The 12,825-nt window shown below is 39.6% G+C and overlaps 1 protein-coding gene across 4 annotated transcripts in view; it reads right to left on the minus strand.

Moving 5' to 3' along the window:
* The window catches only part of Pcdh15 (protocadherin related 15), a 1,462,904-nt gene that overhangs the window by 161,811 nt on the left and 1,288,268 nt on the right, over positions 1-12,825 (minus strand). The gene's annotated exons all lie outside the window — the stretch shown is intronic.

Genomic DNA, 12,825 nt, shown 5'->3' on the forward strand with positions numbered 1-12,825 from the left:
CCTTAACTTCGGATGAGTCTTCAGGAGAACTTCATTACACCATTGTTCTCATTTCCTGATACCTGCTCCATAGTTCTATGTATGAAGCTCAGGAGACCCTTTGTGAAAGGTGTTCAGATGCCAGTGTGAGAAGTGTCGGACCCTTCTCCCGGTGCCTCCTCCTTCCTTCCCTCTCCCTCTCTGGTTAGTTTTATTTGGTTCTTTATCCATAATAATGGACATCAGAATTAAGTAGCCAATGCTTCCTCTGATCCTGATGTTATGACGTTTGCTTATGGTTTATGGCCTTCATACTATTAATATTTTTAAAAGTCTGTAAAATGAGACTATATTATTTAAATACTTTTGTTGGATATAGTAAAGGACATTAATTTCCTTATGCCTAACATATAGCAAATACTCCATACATTTTTGCCTATTACTGACATCACAGATTTATGAGTCACATTTATGAAATACTTGCTTAAATACACAATCACGTGTATTTGTCTTGTGCACACTGGGAGCACACACACACAACCTAAGGATGTCTAGCAAGCTGATGGTATATAATGTTTCCTCTGCTCCCTGATTTTCTATTTCACACTTAGATGAAGATTGTATTTTTCATCTTTACTATTTTTATCACCCATAGATAATTTTTGGCTTCGTCCATGAATACAACTGGCAGGGGATGAGGCCAATATGCCCAGAAGTTGACACCAACATTCAGAAAGAATTAGAAGAAAATTGTTTAACATTCAATTGCCTGATTCTACATTTAGCCACTTAGTGTTTTAAGGTACGTGTTATGTGCCTGTGAGCTATTACAATAATGGAGATCAAAGACTGAAGGTGTAGTGGGTCCCTCACTTTGGTGGTGACGGCCTTGCCTAATTATTTATTAGGTAGCTACTTATGGAATTATGGAAGACTCCAGAAAACGCATCCACTCAAGACCCTAGTTAGATATTCACTAGCAAATGTGAATCATTTATATATCTTAGGGTCCTAAATATCTTCAATATAACAGACTTGAAATGGGGGAGGGGCGGCTGTGTCTCTTAATGGAGAGCTAGGCCAACAGGACTGGATCAGAGGGCCACTCAAGAAAAGAAAGGCGTATGACAGCTCTTCAGATAATTGACAATACTGTTTAACAAAATAGACAGTTGTCATTTTTCCCAATAGAGAAAGGTAGGGCATGAGACAGACTCTGGCGAACGCCTTGAACACCATGGAATGTGCACACACCAGAAGACATCAAAATAGTCCATACATAATCTCATGGGCCAATAGAAAATTTGGCAGTTTCTTTTTCTGTCCATCCCATGGAGAAGGGGACACATTGCTCCCCCATAAATTTGGGCTGGTCTCCTGATATACATGTGTGTATAGGGTGTTCCAGTATGGTGAGACTGGGCTAATGTCACGTGAGTTTGCAACTCATACTGAAGAAGTCCCAAGGCTTCTGTTCTCTCCCAGGGCAGCACGTGAAATCATCCGATATAGATTTACCAAGGACAGAAAACAACACGAGGAGCGATGTCCAGGCATCCTCATCCAGAGCTCTGTACACCAGCAGGGAGCATCAATGAAGATAATTTTAATGTTCCCCAGTTTGTCTAAATGTAAGGAAAATTTCTTCTAGGCACTCAGTTCTTAGCTTCCTTGTTCTTAGAGGTTTATACTAGAAAACTTGACAATGCTAATCTTTCCTGTAAAATCTTTAAGAGAAACCGTTCTTGCCAGATTTACAGTTCAGGACACTGCCATTGCCCCTGACCAGGGAGGCATGGAAACATCTCTCTATCCTGTTATTGGCTCCTGTAGCAGTTTATTCTGTTTCATGGGTCCCCTGCCTCACACTGTAAAACTTCCTCACAACTGAACATGGGAAGAACATCCCAGCACGGCTTTTAATCAAAATCGCCTTCCTCGGCAAGGAGGAGCTTTGACTCAGCTCTGGCCTTCTCCACTGTTGCAGTGCAGAACAGCAAGTGGCTATTTGAAACCACGACATTTTAAAGAATACTTATATAGTGATATGTAACTTACACACACACACACACACACACACACACAGAGAGAGAGAGAGAGAGAGAGAGAGAGAGAGAGAGAGAGAGAGAGAGAGATTCTGTAATGAGCAAGACTCCAAACGTATCAGGAAATGGGGCATCAAAGCTACAGGGCAGATGCCACAAATGAAAGACGTGTCAAGAAAGAGTTTAGTGATCATACGATTCAGTTTATCTGTGACAGCCCACTTGTGCCTACCATCATAGCTTAATATAGTGTGTCTCTTTACACTGTAAAGTGCTGTGCTTTGGGCATTATGAAGATAGAGTAAGCAGAAACGTTTACCGCCTGGCTTAAGTTTGCCATCTATTTAGTGAGACGGGGCCTAGATAGCCTCAGAACTTATCTCTGAATTACCTGTCCATTGATGTCATATAATAGTCCTAGCTTTGTTTGTTTGCAGTTGCCTGATATATCTCTTCCTATCATGTAATTTTTATGCATGTGATTTTTTTCCTGTGCATTGTTTAATGGAACATAACTATGTTTTAAAAATTCACGAGTAAAAAGGAATTATCCCTCAGAAGGTGAATTAAATGGCACAGCTATTGAATACCACGGAAAACAAATGATGAGTGACTTCACTGTTAAAAGTTGAGCGAAAAAAATGTCATGGCTGCGGATCCACACTCAGTGAAGATCTGGCCTCCGTTCTGAGGGGCAAGTATGGCTTTGTATGCTTAACACCTTTCAGACTTCTCTTGTAATATGTAAAAAAAATAAAAATGAGGCCCTTCACATTGCTCATATGTCCTTTCACAGTTTGGCCCAGCTTGAATCTCGGGGCTCACCAAGTCAGAACCTCACAGAACCCTGCAAGAGGACACTCCACAGATTGAGCACAAGGAAAGAAAGATGCCATCCATAAAATCATGAGTAATACAAAGTGTAAACCATCTACAACTCAGAAGATGTGAAGAATTTCAATTCCACATGGAAGAGATGTAGAGGGATGTTAATTCAGGACATGGCTGCTCTGGCAAGAGATCACATCCAAAGACCTTCTAGGTCTGTGTGGTTTGGCTGGAATACAAACACACCTTTAATCCAGGAAAAAGAGGCAAGCATATCTGAGTTCAAGACCAGTTCAAGACCAGCAGTTTCAGGTAAAGAAAAGATTTGGTCAGAGTTGTGGTGGTATACTCCTTTAATCCCAAACAATGAAGGTAAAGTTAGTTTGTAGAAGGAAGCACCCATGTTTGAAAGTGATGTCTATTTGAGTGGGGAAAAAGGGACAGATCAGAGAAAGAGTTTTGCAGAATTGGATATGCCCAACCCTCACAAGAAAAGAGAGAAAAGGGAAGCTACTTAAGGGGCTATACAGAAAGAGAAGAGGCAGTTTTACCAGGACAGTAATATAGAGACAGGTTGTAGATAGAGAACTCAGGTGAAAAACCAAATAAGCCAGAGAATGAGAATGAGCCAAGAGATTAGAACAGATTTCTGGCATTAGTTTGAGGCCAAGCAGAGCAATTCAGAGGCCGAGAAAGAAGCCAGATTGAGTAAGTCATCTGGGAGAGGAGGTTGAGCCAAAACAGCTGAGTTGAACCAGCCAGCTATGAGCTCAGAAAGAACAAGAAGGGGTGAGCTTATTCAGCCTCAGAGGGTGAAAACATTCTAGGCCTACATTAGACATTAGACAGTATTCGGGTTAGAAGCTTCACAGGTGGAGGAGGTAAGCCTCTGAGATGACAATTAAAACAGGCAAAAGAATCGCCTACATCACAACAGAGCAGCTTTAGCCATAGGATAGCACTCTCTAGAGCTGGATGTTTCCATAGATCCCTCATCATTTTTGTAGTCTCTTCAATTGTTTTCTCCCTACACTGCTATCCCTGCTGGTTAAAGGCCTTTAACTCCACAAATCGAGATTTCCAGGAGTGGTACCAATGCCCCTTACCACAACAGGACTGCAATTCTCTTGGGTAATGAAAAACCACTGAACTTCTGTGGAAACACTGTTTCTACTTTTTAAAAAAAATATAGTATGAAAAATGGATATCGCTGATTAAAAATTATAATTTTTCTCATTTTCATATCAGAAGGTAGACTATTAATTCTTTATCAAGTTTATACTATTTCTATCCCCAACACAAAAGCTGTTCAGATTAAATTTAAATATGAATTATATATAAGTTATACTCTCATTAGTGCTGAAATTAATTCACATTAATCAGCAACATACCAATTTTTAATTTTAATATAAAAATTTTGAAGGTTATATTTTAGTAAAGAGTATTTGAAGCTTGGAAAATGTCAGGATGTTCTTCTGTATAATTATCTTTTATCTGGGTTTGATACATTAAAAATAAAAAATAGTAGAACCAGAATAATATTTCTCTAGGGTTAACATAATACATAAGAAATTAACAAAGATACATTTGAAACATTTGATCTTTTTATTATTTGCATATAGTTATAAATTTAAATTTCTATTTTCATAGAAATCATACTTGAAAATGCACATGTTTTTTAATTGTCTATAATGTTAAATTTGAAATATTTAACAATTAAAGTTGGCACATTTCTGTTATAAATAAATAGCAAAGCTATACCTATGTAGGCATCATGTTTTGGGGAATTTTAAGAATAATTGACTTTGACTAATTTTTTTTCAAAATTGAGTAATACACTGCATTTTCCACTCAAAATCAATATTCACATTTGGACTGCATGGACTGTCTTAGACATGTTGACCTTTTCATGATATTTACTCTCAACCTGAAGGCAAGTGAATCCCAGTGTATGCAAGACTCAGTCTGCCGTCCTCAGATGAGGATAAAATGTCATTCTTCAGGATGCTAACATACCTGACCTACAGGAGTCAATCCATTCTCAGGCAATCGCACAACCTTAATTACTACTAGGATTTTAGTATTTTGGCATAGGTTAATGGAGAGACATGTTAAATGAATTTTTCATGACAATGCAATAACTTTCTAAGAGATGATAAATATTGAAAGACAGAAACCATCTCATCAAACATGGACATACTGTGGTTTAGGTTGAGTCTTGAGGCTACAGCCATCGGAGATATAAATGAACCACACTTTCAGTGTTTCTGTGGTATTTGTGTGAAGAATGGGTGTCTCATGTCAGACTTCCATTAATGATGAGGACATAGAGGGAGGAGGTTTAGATTATAACCTAAGGATGACTTGATTGTCATGTGAATGCACACTCAAGATAGATGGTGTTCATTTCAATGACACAATAAAGTCTTGGATGTTCAGATGTTTTGCCAACATCTCTTCTTAACCTGACCCCAATTTACTTGTAATCCTTTCACATGGGTGTTCCCTTTAAAGAGATTGTTGCTTTTTAAGTTTATTAATAAATTACCTTGGAAATTTATTGTTGCAAGAATTTACTATTTGATAGCTATAATATAATTTCAAGGTATTTATGATTAGTTAGAAAAAAGTTCTAAAAGAACAAAGAGGAGGAATTTTATTAATTAAATTTGTATTTTTTCTCTTTTTTTAATTTTTATTTTTTATATTAATTACAGTTTATTTAATTTGTATCCCAGCTGTAGGTTCCTCCTTCATTCCCTCCCAATTCCACCCTCCCTCCCTCATATCCTCTCTGCCCCTCTCTAAGTCCAAGGATAGGAGAGGTCCTCCTCCCCTTCCATCTGACCCTAGCTTATCAGGTCTCATCAGCACTGCCTGCAATGTCCTCCTTTGTGGCCCAGCTAAGCTGCTCCTCCCACAGGGGTGGGGGGTGAAGAGGTCAAAGAGCTAGCCACTGAGTTCATGTCAGAGACAGTGCCTGTTCCCCTTACTAGGAAACCCACTTGGATACTGAGCTGCCATGGGCTACGTTTGAGCAGGGGTTCTAGATTATATCTGTGCATGATTGTTTGGTTGTAGAGTCAGTCTCAGACAAACCCCTGTGCCCAGATATATTTGGTCCTTGTGGAGCTCCTGTCCTCTCCAGGTCTTACTAACTCCCTCTTCTTTCATATGATTCCTTGCACTCTGCCTAAAGTTTGGCCATGAGTCTCAGCATCTGCTTTGATACACTGCTAGGTAGTCTTTCAGAGGCTCTCTATGGTAGGCTTCTGTCTTGATTCTTGTTTTCTCCTACTTCCATTGTCCATCCCATTTGTCTTAAATTTTTATTTTTTACATAAATTACATTTTATTTGCTTTATATCCCAGCTGTAACCCCCTTAATTATTCCCTCCCAATCCCACCCTCCTTCCCTCATCTCCTCCCATGCCCCTCTCCAAGTCCACTGATAGGGGAGGTCATCCTCCCCTTCCATCTGACCCTAGCTTATCAGGTCTCATCAGGACTGGCTGCAATGTCCTAAAGAGGAGGAAATTTAATGGATATTAATATAGACTTTAAACATTAAAGTCAGGCTTATTTATATGTTTGTATATTAAAATGAGTGAGTTGGACATACTTAATATATACTAATTTATGTAAATGTCACATATCAATAACAACACCAATTACAAGGGACTAGGAGCCCAAGAGGCAGAGAGAATTGTTGGTTGTTGGCTGCTGGTTGCTTTTGGTTGCTATTGGTCATGGTTTGTTATCAGTCCAGTGCAAAGAAGAAACAAAGAAGGAGGATGAGGAGGAGAAGGAGGAGGAGGAGGAGGAGGAGGAGGAGGAGGAGGAGGAGGAGGAGGAGGAGGAGGAGGAGAAGAAGAAGAAGAAGAAGAAGAAGAAGAAGAAGAAGAAGAAGAAGAAGAAGAAGAAGAAGAAAAGAATTAGATATCCTGATGGTAAAGATCAACTTTGCCTCAAGGAGCAAAACACTCCTAGTCAGCAGGAAGTAGTCACATGATAATATTGCCCCCTATCTTACCCTGACTTTATTCAGGGATCTCTTTCCTTTCCTCTCCATGTTTTTTAAATCTCATATCTAGTGTAGCAGGTTGAAAGGGAAAAGTTGTCGTATTGTTATCCTACAGATATTATACGGCTAATATCTGCTTTATAAGTCACTTATAGTGAGTATATACCGTGCATGTCTTAATGGTTCCGAGTTACCTCACTTAGGATGATCTTTTCTATTTCTATCCACTTGCCTGCAAATTTCATGATTTCCTTGTTTTTATTAGCTGTGTAGTACTCCATTGTATAAATGTACCACAATTTCTGTATCTGTTCTTCAGTTGAGGGACATCTAGGTTATTTCCATGTTCTGGCTATCACAAATAAAGCTGCTGTGAAAATCGTTGGGCAAATGTCCTTGTTGTATGGTGGAGCATCTTTTTGATATATGCCCAGGAATGGTATAACTGAGTCTTGAGGTAGCACTATTCCCAATTGTCTGAGAATGTGCCAGATTGATTTCCAGAGTGGTTGTACAAGTTTATACTCTCACCAGCAATGGAGGAAGGTTTGCCTTTCTCCACATCTTCACCAGAATGTGCTATCATTTGAGTTTTTGATCTTAACCACTTTGATGGGTGTAAGATGGAATCTCTGAGTTATTTTGATTTGCATTTTCCTGATGACTGAGGATGTTGAGCATTTTTTTAAGCGTTTCTCTGCCATCTGATATTCCTTGTTGAGAATTCTGTTTAGTTCTGTTCCCCATGTTTTATTTGGATTATATGGTTTGTTGGATTTTAGTTTCTTGAGTTCCTTGTGTATTTTGGATATTAGCCCTCTGTCAGATTTAGGATTGGTGAAGATCTTTTTCTAGTCTGCAGGCTATCATTTTGTCCTGTTGACAGGGTCCTTTGTTTTATGGAAGCTTTTCAGTTTCATAAATTCCCATGTACTGATTGTTTTTCTTAGAGCCTGTGCTGTTGGTGTTCTGTTCAGGAAGTTGTCTCCTGTGTCAATGAACTCAAGGGTCTTCCTTAATGTTTCTTCTAATAGATTTAGTGTTTCTGGTTTTATGTTGAGGTTTTTGATCCACTTGACTTTAGTTTTGTGCAGGGTGATAAATATGGATCTATTTGCATTTTTCTACATGTAGACCAGCACTATTTGTTGAAGATGCTATCCTTCAGGTGTCCATAAGGGTGTGGGTTTATTTATGGGTCTTCTTTTCGATTCCATTGATTCACCATTCTGTTTCTATGCCAGTACCATGCAGTTTTTACTACTGTTGTTCTGTAGTACAGCTTGAGATCAGGGATGGAGATACCTCCTGAAGATCATTTATCTTACCGGATTCTTTTATCTATTCTGGTTTTTTGCTTTTCCATATAAAGTTAAGAATTATTCTTTCAAGGTGTGTAAAGAATTGTGTTGTTATTTTGATGGGAATTGCATTGAATCTGTATATTGCTTTTGGTAGGATGGCCATTTTTACTATGTTGATCCTACCAATTCATGAGCATAGGAGATCTTTCCATCTTCTGATATCTTCTTCAGGATAATCATACTATAATCCAAAGACATAAAGAAACTAAATAACTAGGAGGACCTTGGAAGGATGCTTAATTCTCATTCAGAAGGTCAAATAGAGTAGACACCAAAAGCATTTGAAGAGAGGCAACAGGATGGGAGCCTTCCATAAATGTCCTCTGAAAGACTCTGGCCAGCAGGGCAGTGAAGCAGTCAAACTTTGGGTAGAGCACTGGGAGTCATAGGAAGAGTAGGCGAATAGAAGGACTCAGAGCAGAGTAGAGCTCCATAAGAACACTAAAAGAGCCAACAAATCTGGGTCCATGAGGGCCTTCACCAACCAAGGTCCATGTGTGAAAAGGACCTAGACCCCCTGCTCAGACATAGCCCATAGGCAGATGAATCTCCATGTGGGTTCCCTAGTCAGGGGAGCAGGGGCTGCCTCTGACATGAACTCTGTTCCCCATGGTTTGATCTCTTCCCCCTGGTTGGGGGGGCATGGAAAGGCTACAGAGGGAAAGGATGCAGGCAATCCTAATGAGACTTGATAGGCTGGGTCAGATGGTAGGGGAGGAGGGCTCCCTCTTTCTGAGAAACAGGGGAGGAGAATAGGGGGGAAGAGGGAGGGAGAGTAGGACCAGAAGGAGATGAGGGAGGGGCTACAATTGGGATGTAAAATGAATATATCATAAAAAAATAAATTTAAGTTAAAAGAAAAGGGAAGAAGAAGAGGGGTGGAAGAAAGTAGTAGAAAATGCTGATTACACTCTCACGTAAGGCCTTAAGCTCGGTTTTAGTCGTACTACTTGGAATACGGAGGGGATAATAAAATGGCTGAATGCTCCAAGAAGAATGAATCAGAAATAATTTAAGAAAATGAATATAATTACTGCCGTATTGATGCATGAACAACTTCCTAACATTCACAGTGGTTCAAAGAATGAAAGGGGTAAGCTCTGTGCAAATGAATGATTTAGACAGCTTAGGCTAGGGAAGTGGCTCAAAGGGTCAAAGTACTTGCCTTGAGCTTGATCCCCAAACCCACAAAGAAGTGAGAAGAGGGAACCGATTTCACAAATTTGTCCACACATACACACGATGACACATGTGGACTGCACATCATAAACATATACACAGAATAAATAAAAATAAAAATTACAAAAGGAAAAAAAAATTCAGCATATTGAACCTTGTGGCAAGGATTTTAAGTTTAACCAAGCTGTAAATTATCAGGTCCAGTAATGACATGGGAAAAGTTTGAGATCGGATTTTTTTTTTTAGTAGGTGATTCTAGCTTTAAATGAAAGCTAAATTGTAAGAAATGGTTTAAATAAAGATATGAAGCTCTCTCTCTCTCTGTGTGTGTGTGTGTGTGTGTGTGTGTGTGTGTCTCTTTCTCTCTCTCACACACAGTCCTTCCCTAATAACTGATATCACTCAAGGTAGGTACTATTACTTGAACTTTGGTCTCTGCAAAGGGACAGGGATAAGACATAATTAAACAAAAGAAAAAGAATCTGGAAAGATTCCAAGGCCAGGATGCGTTCCAGCAACAAAGTGCCTCAAGCTCTTTAAAATCTTTATTTTAGGGAAACGTCGGAGAGTGAGGATGAGGATAGAGGTCAGAATAAAGCGTCAACATATTCATGTGTTATATAATTTCATGTTTGATCCTATTTTACACTTGGTTTAGATTAAGGTGTCCTGGGAGATGAGGAGAGCACACTTCTGGGTGTGAACCTGAGGGTAATTACAGAGAGGATTCACTGCTGTAGAAAGGCCTATCTTGAAACTGGTGGTGCTACCCCATAGGCTGGGGCCCAAATAGAGTTAAAGGGGAAGTGGGAAGGCCCCTGGGTAACTGCTTTCTGAAATCTCCACTTTTGGCTGCCACGAACAGAGAGGCACTCACTACTAACTGACATGTGAGACAAGCGTGTGGCTTTCAGTTGCTCAGTCATCCATGGTTCTGATTTTCCCTTTTGGGAGACTGAGTGATACAAGTTGAAGTTCCAACACATGCAAAACAGTTGGGTCAGGGGGAGATGCTGCCATGACTAACAAGAATTCAGTTTAAATTCCTGAGATAAATCTTTAAATGTGGTCATGTGTTGGAAAGGACTTTTTTCCCCGAGGAGCCTAGACATCACCACTGGATACTGGCATCAATCATCGAAGTAATACCTTCTGCTCATATTTGCATTATTATTGTTTTATCCCAAATTTTCCTGGGTGCTAGTAGAAAGCAAGGCCATCATTTTTAGGACTGAATTCTACTGAATCCCTTCCAACAGTAACATGGATTCTAGCCATAAACAATAAGTTATAAGACTGCCAAGTCTTCTGTCTGATTCAGAACATCAAAGAACTGAGACAGCTAGGGAGGGTCTGTCGCAGTTAGAAATTTCCTCAAGGTCAGAACAGAACCCTCTTATAGGTCTTGTGACTTCTCTTAATTGTGGCACCAGATAATTGGCAATTATTTTTTTTGTTCTCTAAGTTAACCACTTTATTAATAGAATCTATTTGTAGCTGGTATTTATATTCAGACGCGGTAGGGAATAATGCTAAATTATTTATTGAGCACAACATTTGTGTTTTTCAAAGTTAGTATCGAACAAGGAAGGACACATAGGGAAGAAAGCTAAACGAACAATGTTCAGACTCTCATTATGACCTTGTCCTCAAAGCCTGAAGGTTTTAGATGAAGGAGACAAGGATCAACATGATCCTCTGAGATCTGAGGCACACAGGAACTAAGAGGGAACAAGCCAAGCCCCAAGCTGGGATGTCCGGAGTTTACTAAAAGGGAAATGTTCACTCCGACATCAGCTGTGGATTATTTGTTGTTGTTTTTTCCCTCTTGGGGTTTTCCAGGATGGACTAGAATGAAGGTGAACAGTCAGAAGAAGCAAAGTGGGAATTTCATTCACTAGAATTTCATTATTGTGAGAGCACCAGCAAAGACGGGGAGAAATATAATGTCTTAGTTGGGGTTTCTATTGCTATGATTAAATACTATGACCATAAAAAACCCTGGAAGAAAAGGTTTATTTCAACTTCCACTTTCTTTCATAGACCATCATCAAAGGAAGTCAAAGCATGGACTCAAACAGGACAGGAACCTGGTGGCAAGAGCTGAAGCAGAGGCCATGGAGAGGTGCTGTGCTCCTCATGGCTTGCTCAGCCTGCTTTCTTATAGAGCCCAGGGCCACCAGCCCAGGCATGGTCCCACCCACAAGCTTGGCCTCCCCTCCCCCCCTCCCCCCCGCCAATCAATCACTAATTAAGTTAAAGCCTGTAGGCTTGCTTAAAACATGGAGGCATTTTCTCAATTAAGTTTCCTTCTTCCGAAATGACTCTAGCCTCTATCAAGTTGACATAAAACCAGCAAAAAAAACCAAACAAAAAACCAACAACAAACAAAACCAACAACAACAACAACAAAACCAAAAATACAACCATGTGAATTTGCCACCTTGGTGCTTGAAACACCCAGAGTAACTCATCAGGCAAACCTCTCCAGTAGGAGAAAACTGTGTCCATAGCAACCTAGGGCCAAAGCATTCCAGAACAGCCTAGTGAGAGGGAATAGACTGGTAGCTACATTATTCACGGGCTTTTGTTTGTTTCACGTGTACTTTAGATTACAGTCAGTGTGCTTGCGTTGGAGGATTTTCCAGGAGTTCTGTCATGGAAGTTGATTTTGAGCTATAGTATTATAAAGATAAAAATTTCTTGTAGCAGATGTCCCCAGGTCTATCCTCATTTATTTCACCCCCCACTGCCTCGACCCCTGCTGGAGCTCCAAACTCTCAAGTAGTTACTTTAAACTATAAAGCGCTGAAGTTCAAATAAAAAGAAACGATGAACCTCGCTGTCATCAGAGATCTCTCTTGCTTTTGAGCCTCAATCGGTGTCACCTTCCAACTTCCAATTTGTCTCAGAAGAGACATAATTACCTAAATTCTCTGGAACCCGGTAAATATTTCATCATCCCTCTTAAACTGATGTTGGCACTGATTCATAGATATGGACCATCTGTCTCTACTGTGAGGGATAGTCCCGACCATCTTCAAATCAGTATGATGCGGATGTCACTAGACTTTCCTTGCAATTAGTAGAATATGAATACTAACTGCAGTGAGGGTCTGTCAGTGAAATTGGTAGTTTAGAAATAATAATAGTAATAATAGCAATAATAATAATAATAGTAATAATAATGTTAATAATAATAACTAGCCAGTGCCAGTGTAAGAGCGCATATGAGGGGGATTCTGACCTTCAAGAAATTTTATAGCTCTTGCCGAATTTCTCTAGACTGGCTCATTGGTTATTCATTGGTTATTCTGAATTATTGCCTTGTCAATTGATGAGCTGAAAGTGCCCTTGCTATCATAGATGACATGGTACTCAGACACACACCACATGACTTGGAAAG

The sequence above is a fragment of the Meriones unguiculatus genome, chromosome 16 (genome assembly GCF_030254825.1).
Source record: "Meriones unguiculatus strain TT.TT164.6M chromosome 16, Bangor_MerUng_6.1, whole genome shotgun sequence".
Lineage (NCBI taxonomy): Eukaryota > Metazoa > Chordata > Mammalia > Rodentia > Muridae > Meriones > Meriones unguiculatus.